Source organism: Mastigoproctus giganteus, chromosome 9 (genome assembly GCF_048544385.1).
Source record: "Mastigoproctus giganteus isolate SK-2022 chromosome 9, ASM4854438v1, whole genome shotgun sequence".
Lineage (NCBI taxonomy): Eukaryota > Metazoa > Arthropoda > Arachnida > Uropygi > Thelyphonidae > Mastigoproctus > Mastigoproctus giganteus.
In genome coordinates this window covers 87581213-87596845 of record NC_143583.1, presented here as the reverse complement: position 1 = coordinate 87596845, position 15633 = coordinate 87581213, and the positions used below count along the sequence as shown (strand labels likewise).

The 15633-nt window shown below is 36.3% G+C and overlaps 1 protein-coding gene across 2 annotated transcripts in view; it reads left to right on the top strand.

Annotated features, from left to right (window-relative positions):
- The window catches only part of LOC150080527 (adenomatous polyposis coli protein-like), a 384350-nt gene that overhangs the window by 50044 nt on the left and 318673 nt on the right, over positions 1–15633 (top strand). Inside the window, exons 1-2 of one of the 2 annotated variants that reach the window (XM_090381300.1) lie at positions 10904–11013; positions 14009–14104. The gene's annotated coding sequence lies outside the window, so the exon portion shown is untranslated. Of the gene's footprint in view, positions 1–10903; positions 11014–14008; positions 14105–15633 lie in introns of those variants that run through there. The other variant, XM_090381301.1, reaches the window with a different exon arrangement.

Below are 15633 nucleotides of genomic sequence, written 5' to 3'. Positions count from 1 at the left end.
GCCTCCCACTTGTCAGCCATGTGTTGGATGCCATCCTATTTATTAAGTCTTGATGGAGATCATTGTAGTGTCTACCATGGAGTGCCTTATTTTCTCATCTTTGTCTTGCTTTCTTCTCTCTGTGTAAGCTGGGTCTCCTTGTTAAGGTTGAGCAGTGTGTACCTGCTAGTCTGTTTTGCTTATGGCTTGATAGATTGGTTCTTTGTTCCTGAAAGTAATCTTGCAGATTCTTAATTGCCCTCTTCTGTTGTTCATTGAGGTCAGTCAAACCCCTTTCTTTTCAGGCTGTGGTAACTCTTAATGGTTGACTGTGGTTGGTGTTGGCAGTTCCTGGTCAATCTCCTTCAGCTCTGTGTTTGTCCAATCTATGATCCTGAAGGAGTATGTTAGTATTGGAACTGGATATATGTGTTTAAGGCTCTGGTCATGTTCCTGCCATTCAGCTTTGATTTTAGCAGGCTCCTCTAGTCCCTGATGGTATTTCTCAGTCAGGTGGGCCCTGATTTCAGTGTGTTCTAACTGGTGAGCCTTCACCTCCAGATATTTGTAGGTCTCTGTCATGGCTTCAATCTCTTAACTGGTCTCTAGCTGGTAGTTTTGGTTGGCTGGATTTCCCTGATGCAATCCATGGGTTTTGCATATATCTAGGTCAAATTGCATCCTGATGTCAGTGCCGAACTCTTCAGTGATCCAGAGTAGCTGTTTTGGAGTTTATTTTCAGTTATGGTATAGTTTGTCATCCATCTACATCAGGTTAGAGAGGGTGTACAGGTTTATCCTCCCTTCTTTTAGGGTATGTCCATACTTTGTGTTGTTGAGTGCTAGACAGAACCATAATGGGCTCAGGGCATCTCTCAGAAGATTCCTCTTCTGATGGAGATCAGTTTGGTTTTGGTGTTCTCGATCTTGATGGTGGACCTCCATTTCACTTCTAGTTGCTTCTAGGAAGTGTGTCAGTATTGGGTTGACTTTGTAGATCTTCAGTGTCTCTATCAGCCAGCTGTGGAGCACAGAGTTGAAGGCTTTGTGGTAGTTTATGTAGGCAGAGTACAGGTTGTGGTGTTTCGTGTTGGCTTGCCCCATAACTACAGTGTCAGTGGTCAATTGCTGCTTGCATCTTTTGTTCATCTGTTTACATCCCTTCTGCTGCTTGGCCATGATGTTCTGGCTCTCCAAGTAGTCTGATATCTTCTTAGTTATGCAGCTTGTCAGGACCTTGTCCATTGTTGGAAGACAGGTGATTGGTCTGAACTTTGCACAGGATGGGCATGCAGCCCTCAGGGCCTTCTTCTGTCATCCCTTTCAACCAGGTGGGCACCTTCACTACTGCTCCTCTTTCTCTACCACTTTAACCCCCTCCCACTTCCTGTTTACTCACTACTAACTTCAGCTATAAGGTTGGAAAAAGGCAAAACAGCGCAGAAAGAGGAACTATAGGAAATTTTGGAATTGGTGAAAGAAATAAAAGAGGTGAAAGACTTGTGGAATTTGCAGAATCTCAAGGAATGTCAGTAATGAACACTTTTTTCAAGAAAAGGGTGAACAGAAAGTGGACATGGAAGAGTCCAAATGGATTAACAACTAATGAAATCGACTTCATCCTCACTAACAGAAGATATATTGTGAATGATGTTACCGTCCTGAATAAGGTAAATGTTGGAAGTGATCACAGAATGGTAAGATGTACACTTGATATAGATGTAGGAAAGGAAAAAACTGACTCGAGTAAATAATACAAAGGTCTTTGAAATAACAGAGGAGGAGAAAAAGCAGTATGTACTGGAACCGAAGAACAAGTTTGAGCTTCTGCAGACTGCTCAAGACCAAGATATCGACGAAGAATATTACAACTTTCTGAAAGTGATAAAGCCCAAGAAACCTATAGGGAAACAGAAATCCAAAGAAGAAAAAATTAGTCAAGAAACACTTGTCATGATGAACCAAAGACGACAAATGAAGAGCAAGAAAAACACTGACAGGGAGAAAATTGAGTATACTGAATTATGCAAAGCCATTAGAAAGAGACTCAGAGAGGACATAAGAAGATTTAACACAAGAAAAGTAGAACAAGCATTAAGGGAAAACAAAGGATTTAAATCAGCAGCCATGAGCAGTAATACAGAAAGACAAATGATACTGAAACTGAAGAATAGCGATGGTGTACTTATAAACAGCAGAGAGGGCATAATTCAAATAGCAGAAGACTACTATAGAGAATTATACAAGGAGCGAGGGAATGATACCAGCAGTGGGGAAGATGGATTGCAAAGTAGCAACACATACGACATACCCGATATTCTTCCTGATGAGGTAGAACATGCATTGAAGAAAATGAAGAACCGGAAAGCCCCGGGGGAAGATGAAGTTACTGTAGAGTTGTTAAAATTGGGAGGAAGAGACATAACACAAAAACTGGCAAGGCTCTTCACAAAGTGCATTAGAAAAGGTGTGATGCCTAAGCAGTGGAATAATGCAATCATAGTTTTGCTGCATAAGAAAGGAGATAAATCAGAAATTGGAAATTATAGACCAATTAGCTTGTTATCCCATATCTACAAGTTGTTCACAAGGGTCATTACTAACAGATTAGAAAGAATACTTGATGAGAATCAACCGAAAGAGCAAGCTGGCTTTAGGACAGGATTCTCAACTATGGATCACCTTCACGTAATATCACAGCTAATGGAGAAAGCAAATGAATATAAAACACCATTATGCCTGGCATTTGTGGATTATGAAAAGGCATTTGACTCCATACAGCATAAGTCAATGTTTGGGGCACTGGAAAGACAAGGCATAGATACTCCATATATTATGATTTTGAAGAAAATATATGAGAGTGCTACATCCTTTATTAGACTAGACAAAGACAGTAGCAAATTTAAAATCGAGAAAGGAGTTCGACAAGGAGACACAATATCTCCGAAGCTGTTTACTGCTGCCCTTGAGGAAGCTTTCAGAAGATTAGACTGGTCGCAGAAAGGAGTCAATGTGAACGGAGAGTACCTAAACCATTTACGATTTGCAGATGACATTGTGGTCATAAGCCACGATTCCAAAGAATTATAGGAAAATCTTAATCAGTTATGCACAGTTAGTAAGGATTTTGGACTAAAGATGAATATGGCTAAAACAAAAGTAATGACGAACAAGTATGCCACGGAAAGGGAAATAAAGATTGAAGGAGCAGTAATTGAAAAGGTGGAGTCATATACTTATCTGGGACAAGTTATTAGCTGTAATAATGATAAATGGCTGGAAGTCAAGAGAAGAATAAATTTTTGGATGGATAGCATTCAGGAAATATAGTCACATACTGAAGAGCAATATCCCAGTTTGTCTGAAACGTAAAATAATGAATCAATGTATACTTCCCACCATGACTTATGGAAGTGAAACTTGGGCACTCACCAAAAGAATGGAAGAGAAGCTAAGAACTACACAGCGAAGAATGGAACGAATTATATTGGGAATCAGACTGTTAGATAAGAAGAGAAACACATGGATTAGGCAGCAAACTCAAGTAAAGGACATTCTTATCAAAACTAAAGAACTAATATGGTCTTGGGCAGGACACATAGCTAGAAGACATGATGACAGATGGACTAAGAAAATAACAGAATGGTACCCAAGAGGAGCTAGAAGAAAACCTGGAAGACAAAGGCGGAGATGGATAGATGAAATTCATGAGTTTTTGAGTAGTAAATGGATGGCCAGTGCTCAAAACAGAAGGAACTGGAAAGTTGCTGGAGAGGCCTTCATCCTGCAGTGGATTGAAAATGGCTGATGATGATGACGGCTTTACCGTGCACTTGTGCGATCCAAATTAGATTATGGGTCCCAGGTATATTCCTCCAGAGACAGTGTCCTTCGATGGCTGGACCCTGTCCATCATCAGGCCCTCCGTATCGCTATTGGAGCATATCGCACATCTCCTGTCCAGAGTTTATACGTCGAAGCAAACGAACCACCGTTATCGCTTCGACGTAAGCGATAACGGTGTACAACACCCGTAAGACTGCCAATCGTCCTTTTGGTATTCGTCTCCAAGAGCTACTCATAGAACTTAATATCAAGGCAGACAAGGTTGCCCAAACACCAAAGCAACCCCTTCCACTCTGGCATGCTCATGTCCCAGCATGTGACTTGTCCCTTAGAAATTGGGGAAAGTCGGACACTCCATCGTCGGTCTACCTGCAGCTTTATTCAGCACACCGAGCTGAACATTCTGACTTCGCGCCAGTTTACACAGACGGTTCGAAGTCAGAATCATATGTGGGATCTGCTGCTGTCTTTACAGACAGCACTACATCGGAGCAGATTCCCTCTGAATGCAGCATATTTACTGCAAAGCTGTACGCTATAGAGTTAGCCTTGGATCACATTAGTGAATGCCAATACCAACGGTTCATTTTATATTCTGACTCTCTCAGTGTGTTACAGGCTTTAATATCTGTGAGGTATAATCCTCATCCGGTTCTGTCTAGCATTCAGCAGAAGATTCACTTCCTCCGTGAATGTGAATATGATATCCGCTTTTGCTGGATTCCTAGCCACGTTGGGATTAGGGGAAATGATTTGGCTGACACCGCAGCCAAATCAGCAACTCCCAATAATAACCGCTGCCTGTCAGTCCCCTATACAGACTACAGGCAAATAATACACGAGAAGATACACTCCCAATGGCAAGATTCATGGAATAGACAGACTACGAATAAATTATATCGTATAAAGCCTGTAATTGAACCGTGGCAGTCTAGTCTGTGCAGGAATCGTAAGGAGGAAGTTGTTCTTGCCCGGACCCGCATAGGACATAGTCATTTGACTCGTTCGTTTTTGCTGAGGGCTGATGACCCTCCTATGTGCGAGTCCTGTGGCACAATTTTATCAATTAGGCACATTTTAGTTGACTGTCCAGATTTTAGCAATGTCCGTTTTACTGCTTTTAATCATCTGACTGAGCCTTATACACTCAGTCAGATTTTATCTGACAATGACAATGTGTCTGCTGTTTTTAGCTTTTTGACTTCAGTAAACCTTTTTAGTTACATTTAAAAAATCTTATTATTATAGTTACTTGTTTACTGATATTTATCTTTTAGTTTATACTTGTTTCATACCTTGACTTAGTGACCTAAATCATTAGGCCACTGAAAATTTTACTTTTTATGACCAGGTTTTGTCGCATTATAGCCTTAGTCGCTAATGCGCCAATAAAATCCAAGCAACAACAACAACAACCTCCACTTTTAAATCAGATGTTGGCTTTTTATTGTATACAATAATTTACACTTGCTTTTCAAATTATAATGCCTGTATCATTTAAATTATTACTTGATATATGCCATTCTTTCCTATAAAGTAGAATATTATGAATTATGTGTGTGTTGATTTGTTATAAGATTAAAATTATTTGAATCTGCATTAGTTACCTTTCATTTCTGGAAATAATAGCAGCAGCCATACAATGCTGTTAAACGTTACTGATAACTGATCTTTGATAACAAATGGCCATAAAGTTAAGAACTAAAATTTCTATTTTGTTTATACCTTTTTTTTTTTTTATATTCTGAAATTTTTTTTATTATTGTATATTTGTTTTTTCCTGAACTTCAATTTCATGAAATTGCTGTTTTTCACCACGGAATTTTTAAAAATAATTCTTTTGAATGTAATTTCATTTGTCATTATTTGCAAGAGGAGATGTGACACAACTGCTCTTGTACAGCTAGCTTCGGCAGAACTAAGCACAACTATCAAAGTGTCCATCACTACAATCATTGTTTTGTTTTTCATGAAATAAAATTGGTTTATGTTCATTTAAGAAGAGTATACCAATGATCCTTTTAGGATAAGACTGGTACAACTTTCTCATTGAAAAAAAAAAAACAGTTGATAGGCAAAAGTTAATTTTAGAAATTGTCAACTCTAAATGATAATACTTAGTTAAATTTTAACATCAAATTCAAAAATTTCAGTCCAAATATGACAAAAAAAAAAAAAAAAAGACTGATAGCCTAAAACTTAATGTGAGATAGATCCTGGTGCTTTTTATTTTTATTAACAACAAGATATACAACAGGTAACCATTAATAGTATATCTGAGAGCAGAACAATGAACACAGTTGATAACAATAAGATAAACATTGATATAGATTCAAACATTAAAATCATATTTACAAAAGAGGTATGCATTAAGAAGTTACTGGTAAAACAAATAATAATAAACAATAATTAGATGAGAGCTAGTCTCTTTGCAGTTCAAGAGAAGAGGCAAACTTGTGGATGGAGTTCATCAGTGATTGAGAGTTGTCAAAAAAGTCAATGAGAGAGCCATTTGCTGATTCTGGTCAGTGGACTGAATTCATTGGACTCTGCGACCACTGACTTCAGTGGACTGAAGTCAGTGGTTGCAGGGTCAAAGCGAAACAGTAAGGTTTCTGACTTGTCTGCAAGAAGCACTGAAGTTGATTTTGCTAAGGATAATAGATGCTTTATAAGTTCCAGTGATTACTTTGGCTAGAAGGGTGATGTCAGCAATGCCTCTTCTAGTGCAAAGAGGCCTCAGATGAAAGTAATCACTCAATGATTCATAGTACACTGTAATAAAATATAGGATTATGGAACATAAGGTAATGGACAATTTTTTTTGGAACTGCTTCAGTTTTGTTAATTAAAGTCATTACGTGAGGATTCAAGATGGGTGAACTAAATTTAAGGATTGGCCGAACAATAGTTTTATAAAGGATAACAGAATATCTGTAGTTTTTGAACTTGTAGGTGTTCAGTTTGATAAATCCAGTGTTTTGAATGCTTTTGCTGGTGATTTTATGGACATGGGCATCAAATTTAGCACTGCTGGAGAAGAAATTCAGTGTAGTTGTGGAGATATACAGGATGAGAAAGAGATTACTTTGCACTTCGAGGGGTTAGCAGACAAGCCATTCAGAGATAGCCACAGAGAGAGAGAATTTGAGGGCACATTGAAGCTGTTGAGAATCAGTAGTTTCCTTAAGATCTACTCCTGCTGAGTAGATCTTAAGATCATCTGCATAGAGAGCAACTTGAACATTGGAGGTGCAGATGAAAGAAGGAAGATCATTTAAGAAAACAATGAAAAGTAGAGGACCTAGGGGGGGAGCCTTGAGATACTTCACTTAGTGGTATAAAATGGTCTGAGTTCACTTGATTGATGATAATGCTCAAGGAACGATGCGTAATATAGCTGTGTAGCCATGAGAGCAAAGGGTCACAGATACCAGGATCACGGATTTTATCTGAAACATTCCGAAACAGCCATACTTTCATTTTCCTAGTAAAATTTTGTAGTAGGCCTACCAAGGCCTTTGCTCACCTTACCCCACGGTGCTTTACTTTGAGGCAGGTGCACTGATGTCTTGCTGTACTGAAATGATAACAATTCACCAACCTGAACCCATAAATTCTAAATATTCTAAAAACGTAGCAGTTATTTTTTATTTTTTTTTATAACAACCCGGCATCACATCGGTATGCTGTAGAGCTGCAAATACTCCTCTTGCTAATAAGTGCATGGTAAGAAAAATGTTATCCCATGTTTTGCACAACTTCTCCCAATTCAGTGTTTTCTTAATATTTACTTCAAATCTATGAAGTAAATCCACAGATTGCCCATGTGCATATTATCATTGGTATGCACATATATAGAACTTTGTGTTAAAAGATGAAGCTAGATATAAAAAAAAAATAATAACTTTTAAAAAAGTTACAGATAAACTTATTAAAGTAATAATAGTTATTATGAAATTCAAATAAACTTTCATATCAATACAGAATGAACTTAAAGGAGGACAAATAATAGTATTAGCAGTTGCAAATGATGCAAGAAAGTAAGCTCATACAGCATTAGCCAAAAAAAAAAAAAAAAAAAAAAAGAAAGAAAGAAGTAACCTCCCATTTTACCTATTCATTCCCTCCAATAGTTTCTGTAGTTCTTCCTTGAATTTATTTAAGCTATGTACTCCCACAACAACAGATGGAAGTTTGTTCCAGCAATCAACCACTCACTTGCTAAAGGCAAAATTCTGCACATCTATTCTGCAACCATCCATCTTCAATTTGAATTTGTGCCCCCCTCCCCCATATATGTGGTCTGAGAGCAAGAGAAAGAATCCCATCAGTATTGAGCTTGCTCGTGCCATTCAAAGCCTTAAACAGCTCAATCCGATCACCTCTCAGGTGCTTGCTCTCCAGATGCTGCAATTTGTATAATGAAACCTTTCTTGGTAATGGCACCCCTTTGTTCCCCTCGCCATTCTCTGTACTCATTCCAGCAGCTCAACCTCCTTCCTAAAATGAAGCCTCCAGACTGATATGCAGTATTCAAGATGTGGTCTTGTACAATGATAATCACCTTCCTTTTCCTGCTAGTAAAATTCCTGTATATCATTGACAAAACCCCCATGAGCTGCCCTGGCATCCTGTCTTTACTGCTCAGAGAACTTCATATTTGATTGCACAGTTACCCTCAGGTTCTTTACATTTTCCACTGCTCTGAGTGTAGTGCCACACAGTTGGTACGTTAGTCTGGGATTACTGCTATCCTTATGCAGTATCTTGCATTTGTCAATGTTAAACTTCAGTTGCCATTTCTCAACCCTCTGCCTAATTTTTCTAGATCTTGTTGTATTAGCATACTTTAATTGCTGTCATTAACTACTCTGTCACCCTTTGTATCATCTTCAAACTTAGATGTTAAGCCTGATATGCCTTTATCAATATCATTAATAAATACAAAAAACAACAATGGGCCCAGAACCAAACTCTGGAAACTCCACTAATAATATTAGTCCCCAAAGAGCAGTGTCCACTAAAAACCACACTGTCTTCTTCCACTCAACCAACCCTTTATCAATAGCAGTAATTTGCCCTTAATTGTTGCACTGACACACATTTGAATTTATAAAATAAACTGAGAAAATAAATGGAACACCATGATTAATTAATAAAAAAAATAATTTGGAAAATGTACCGAAGTTGTCTGGTCATCAAAATACTTTGTGCTTCCCTCAACAGGCGCCTCCATAGCCAGGTGGGAAGGAGCAGCAGTGCGTAGCACACGCTTCTTGATTAGACCGGGGTTCGAGCCCGTCACCACCAAATACGGAGGATGCGGAAAGGTCAGGGAATGACTACCGCATATCCCGGAGCAATATGGCCTTAGTTAAAAATCAAATAACAAACAAACAGCTTCCCTCAACTACTGTCATGCTGTGGCTCCTTAAATTATTTTCACTGTTTTATATTATATTTTAATTCTCATGGATTTACTTAATCTTTATTTTATATATATATTCATACCCCTCTGTGCTCTCGTGGTGGCAGTAGTAGTAGTAATCGAGGCATGTGATTCAAGAAAGTAATCTTATGCAGCATCAGCCAAGGAAAAAAAAACCATTTCACATATCCATTCCCTCTAAACATTTGTCCAGTTCCTCCTTGAATTTATTTAAGCTATCAACTTCCACAACAACAGATGGAAGTTTGTTCCAGCAATCAGCTACCCACTGGCTAAAGGCAAATTTCTACACATCTATTCTATTACTGTCTTTCCTCAATTTGAATTTATGTCCCATCAGAATTGAGCCTGCTCAACCCATTTAAGGCCTTATACACCTCAGTCAGATCACCTCGTAGATGCCTAGTCTCCAGACACTGCAATTTGCAGAACTTAAGCCTTTCTTCATAAGACAACCCTTTTGTTCCCCTCACCAATCTCATTCCCCTTCTCGGTACTCACTCAAGAAACTCTACATCTTTCCTAAAATGAGGCTTCCAGACCTGTATGCAGTACTCAAGGCATGGCCTGACCATTGCCTTATACAAAGGAATAGTCACCTCCTTTTCCCTACTAGTAAATTTCCTGTATATCATTGACAATAGATCCCATGACCTGCTCTGGCATCCTGTCTGCACTGCTCAGAAAATTTCATATTTACTGCACAACTACCCCCAAGTCTTTCATTTTTTACCACCCTAAGTATAGTACCACACAGTTGGTATGTTTCTCTGTGGTTACTTCTACTCATATGCAGTACTTCAGCCATCACATAGTGGTGGGTGAAGTGTGACATATGTGCCACTTAAATTACATATATTATACCTATCTTACCTATCTGTATTCCTAAACTATTGCTGTGATATCAGATTTATGCCCTGTGTAATTGAAACATGGGAATTTTTTTGCCCCTTTACTTTTATTCTAAATTTTCCCATGGTAAATTTGGAAGAAAAGGCAACTTATGCTCATAAAACCAATACCTGCACAAGGCTTCATTGAAAAACGTTTTTCTTGATATTGGGGAAATCCCATTGTGTTAGTAGTTGGTATACCTATGTATGTATAAGATGTATATCCCACATAAAAAAATAATAAAAAATTGTACTGTATAACTTATTAGGTTCCTAACTGTAGCATTGTGACGATTTTTTTTTTTTTTTTTGTACGCAGGGAGCAAATGGTAGGTTTTTTTTTTTTTGTTACAATTATTCATGGCACATTACGAACGAAGGTCTGTGTAAAAAGCATATTGAAGAAAAATTTTTATTCACTTGAAATATTCTTTTAAGCACGTATAGGTTTACGTACTACTTTCTCTTAACAGAGTGGACTCCGCCCTGCCTTTATAATCTTTGAATATTTTAATGAACCGTGGACTATAAATATTACTTCTGTAAATTTAATGGAAATAGTTCATATAACCATTACGCGACATTTAGGTAATCTTGAACGAAGCTAAGATGGCTCCATACTACATGACGTCATAGGAAGCCCGCATTAAAGGAAATTTAGTGGGCGTTTGGATTTGCGCAGCGTAGCATTTACTGCGCGATACTCACGTGATGCCAAGCGCCTAGCTTCTGAACATGGCTCATCAAACGGCGGCGCAATTTAGTCAAGCCTTCCCAGTAGCCCTTAGTTATCCCTGTAAAACAGCTTTCACTGCAGATAATAGCAGTGTGACATTTATTACTGTGAGTATGCACAGTTATTTATCGTGTGTCAGAATATGATTTTTGTTGTACGAAAGATTGTATGGTTTCAAATGGGCTGTAATATTAGGAAAGTTGGTGTTCAGCAGAAGTGCCGAAAGTTGCCTATTAATATTAATGTGGTAAAACTGTGCACTCCTATTATTATGCATAAAATACTTTAATATCACATGAAAACTGTTTGAAAATCAGATTCTTAATCAAAGGCGTGGCATTTTGGTATTTAAAATGTATAAGGGAAAAGTGGAACGCAGATTATAATATTAACCCTAACTTGGTAATAGGTTAAGTTTTTACCTATTGTTAGTTTTTTTGTGTATTGTCAATACAGCAAAATTGTATCCTGATTTACTGTGACACATGCCAGAATTTATAATGTGCGTGCCATTAGACAACAGTAAGTTACTGGACACTAGTGATTTAAGAGGGAGACATCATAAGCGAAAATGGAAGACAAAGGAGGACAGCTTTGTTAAAGTAATATAAAAATTATACAAATTTTTCTTCATGTAAGTAATTATTACAATAAATAAGATATACAATCATATGTAATAATGAATATGCAAAATATACAGAAAAAAAGATAACCGAAGATTTTTCAACAAATCTTTCTTCCCAAGAAGATACTGAGGTTAGCTCAACTTATATTGAGTTAGGATTTATACTCTTAATTAATGGATTGAATTGTCAGTAAATTATGATGCTGAAAGAATGAAAAAAAAAAAAAAAAAAAAATCAAATAAATAAGCATTCTTTCAGCATTAGTACTGTGTCAAAGAATGCCAAAGCAAAACTTGCAAATTGTCAGTAATTCTGCAGAAAGCAAGTTGCATTTTTACAGACTTTGAAAGTGACACTCCAGGTGATACATGAGTCCACTGAAAAACTTTTCAAATAATCTAATATCATCAATTTTGTAGTTTTGACAGTTACAAAAGCCCTGAACAGGTTTTTTTTTATTAACAGATTTGCTATACAGCCCATTATTCATAAGATAAGAAGCCTAATATGAAAAGCCAATGTTCTTTCATCAGCACTTGCTCTTTGGCTAATTAAGTTCTCTGGTCAAGGCCTAGTTATTTTGTCATCTAAGATGAGCTATTAAATGTGATGCACCAAGAAGGTTCTCACCTATCAGCTTGTGATGTATAAAAAAAAGAAAAATTACTTATGTAGATAGAAGACAATCCTTTCTCTCTGTATTTCACTACTTAACATGTAGTTCAGAATTATTTGAGCCTTATTTCTAAATGAATGCAAAAAATCACAAATGAAACAGATTATCTCATTTTCATTGTGCCCTTTCAGAGAAACAAGAATACTTTGCTTTCACATTAACAGAAAAATTTTCACTTTATGCCAGGGAATGCATTTTTATGTTATTCAGAGATCAAGAATAACTTTTAAATTGAACTTAATGGATATAAGCTGTAGATTACTTTAGAAAATCGATTTGGTATGCTAACACTAGAATTAACATTGATTTGCTTACAGGATAAATTAGTCATTGCTGCAGTAATAGGCAGAAAACACCCTATACAATGAGGATTTCATTTACAGAAATATTTATATAGTGTTGAGTGTGGACTAGAGCAGTCCTACCTCAATATTTGAGAGCACTGAATGATGAACATTTATAGGTTCAACAGTAGAGCTGTGCCATTAACAAAATTTATGTACATTTTGGATATTTAATATTAAAAATGCCTGTCATGCAGAAGAGAGATGGGATAAAAGGGAGGATTTTTGTAAGGCATCTGCTAATCTTAATATACGATTACCAGATGTACTTCATAGTTATTACTACCACAGCTGAAAATAAAATTACACTAGTAAACAAGTTAAACAAAAAAGCAAAGCAGCTTGCATATAACAGTAGTAAGATTAAATTTGAAAAGTATAAGAATGGCATACAGCATATTTTGTAATAATTTAGCAGCCATACAGAAATACTTTATTTTTGATGTGATGCTTTGTGATATTATAAGAATTTCAAACTTCAGTTTTATAGTAAGAGTGCTGCTATTTTTTAAATGTTATATGTGGCATATATGGTAAACTCCAGTCATTGTACTTTTGAAGGGACTGGCCAAGAGTGGGACTCCATTTTATATCAGTATTTTGGTAGATAAATTTTTTCTATAGTGTTTGTGAAGCAGTTTGCAAGTGAAAACCTACACAATGTATTACCTTTTTTTTTTTTCTCACCTTCAACTGCTTTTTGCTTAAAAAGAATAAATTTTTAAAATTATTATTAAACTAAACATTTTGAGTATTACTGTATAATGTGATAAACGTAGTATTAATAATGCTGTTTAATGAAATTTACCAATACCATGTTGAACACATGAAAAATTCTAATTACTGTATCAGCAAAATGATCAGATGAATAATGTTGGGCTAAAAATAAAATGGGTCTAATAAATGGGAATTGTTTTGAAGAGCTCCTTTTCTATTTTTAAAGCTTTAATTTGAATATGAAATGATTGTAACCTGCACTGGAAACAGTTTCTGCGAAATATACAAACTGCACCATAAACAGGTCATGGGCTTCAGTTTCTATCAGCTGTTTCCTAAAACTCAAAACGTTAAAAAGAGAGGGGAAAAAAAAAAGCAATGAGTGGGAAAGCATTTTAAATAGAAGTACCATAGATGTTAAAAAAATCCCCTGCACTTCACAGGGTTGACTGTGGGATGAGAAAAAAAAAGAGGACCAGAAGTGGAACAGTGCTATAAGTGGAAGTGTTATTAATGGTAATATACTGTATATGATATATGTATCTATAATGGAATGTTAAGTTTTTGAATGCCATTATTAGGCAGATAAAATAGCAAGATTCTGTTCAGATTTTGTTTGTCAAAACATTAAGTACTTGTCTGTTACTGAGGTATTACTTGCTAATTAGTTTTTGCTTTGTAATTTGTGTACCATTCATTCAGTTTTTTATGGTTGATTATTCTTATTTTAAACTTTCAGGAATCAAAAACTGACTGCAAAAGTAATTTTGCTCTGCTAACTGACAAGAATGATTACTCGATGCCAGAAAATGGTTTTGCCAATTGTAAAGTGATAGTGAGTTGTATTATAAGTTGCAATTTTTTTATTTTTTGAATACCAGTGTTGAATTAATCATTAAATGATATTTTGTTGCTTTAAATAAACCATTACATATTTGCCCTTAAAAATTATTGTTGGCATTGCTAAGATAAATTTACTTTATTAATTTCAGTAAGTTAACTTGTATTTGTGTATGATGACATTTAAACCCCTTTCAGGATTTATATCATGGAAATGGCTTTATTAAATAAAATGCTTATTTCAAATGACAGTTGGAAGTGCATAACTTAGACATCTATTCACTGGTACCATAGCTGTAGCAGTGAGTGGTAAAACTGAACACAGGGACTCAACCGTGGCATCAGTGATATTCCAAATGATGTCAAACCTCACTGGTAAAATTTTATAACTAGATTTTTTACTTCCTAGTTGGAATTTTAATTACTGAATGGTAATACATACAGCAGGCGCCTCTGTAGCCAGGTGGGCAGGAGCTGCAGTCCGTAGCATGCTTCTTGATTAGATTGGGGTTTGAGCCCGTGACCACCAAATACAGAGGATGTGGAAAGGTCAGGTAATGACCACCACATATCCCCAGAGCAATATGGCCTTAGTTGCTAATGCTCCTAAAAACCAAATAACAACAATACATACAGTAAACTCGTTAAAATTTGGCACTCTTGGAAGTTGAGAGGTGCTGGATTTTAAAACTTTCTGGATTTTACAGAGTGAGTGATCTAGTGCTTGAATAATTTTGGAGAGGCACATTTCAATGAATATTAAGTGCTTGACAACTGAACTTATGGACATTGTAAACATTTATAATGACTGAAAAGGTAGTGCAGTGCTAGTGGTGACATGTAAATAATTTGCTAGATGTAAAACATGACAATGAAATTCACAGCAAATGTTGTCATGTACTATAATTAGTATTAGTAAGACCAAATTATGTAAGGAAGCAAAAATTGTTTTCCTATGTCAAAAAAAAAAAAAAAAAAATCCAAGATAAAATATTCATATTATTCCCATTCCCACAAGGTAATCATTCAATTCTACTTTAAACTTAGTCAGACTTGCTTCTATCATGTTGGGAGGAAGTTTATTCCAGTGTTCGACAACCTGGTACCTATAGTTGAATTTCATAAGATTCAATCTTCTCTTATTCCTTGACTTTATATTTGTAGTACCACCTCTCTCTCGCTCTCTCTCTCTCTGTAATTTGTAAGGACAGTTTGCACCAAGTTATGATGTATACTGAATAAGAGAACACATAAAAAAAAGAATTAATTTTTTAGAAGCAATATTTAATCATAAATGGACTTTCCTTGAACATATTAAACAATTGAACTACCCGTGCAGAGCGAAGGTAACAGTCCTCTCATCTGCTAAGTGGGAGTTGACTGTCTCACTCTAATCTGATTGTGCAGTCCTAATTAGGTCAAAGCTTTACATACAGAGCACCAGTCTATAACTCAGTAAGACCCAGTGCTTCTTACTAGGTTGATCCAATCGAATCCACCACAGTGCTGTATGCATCTCTGTAG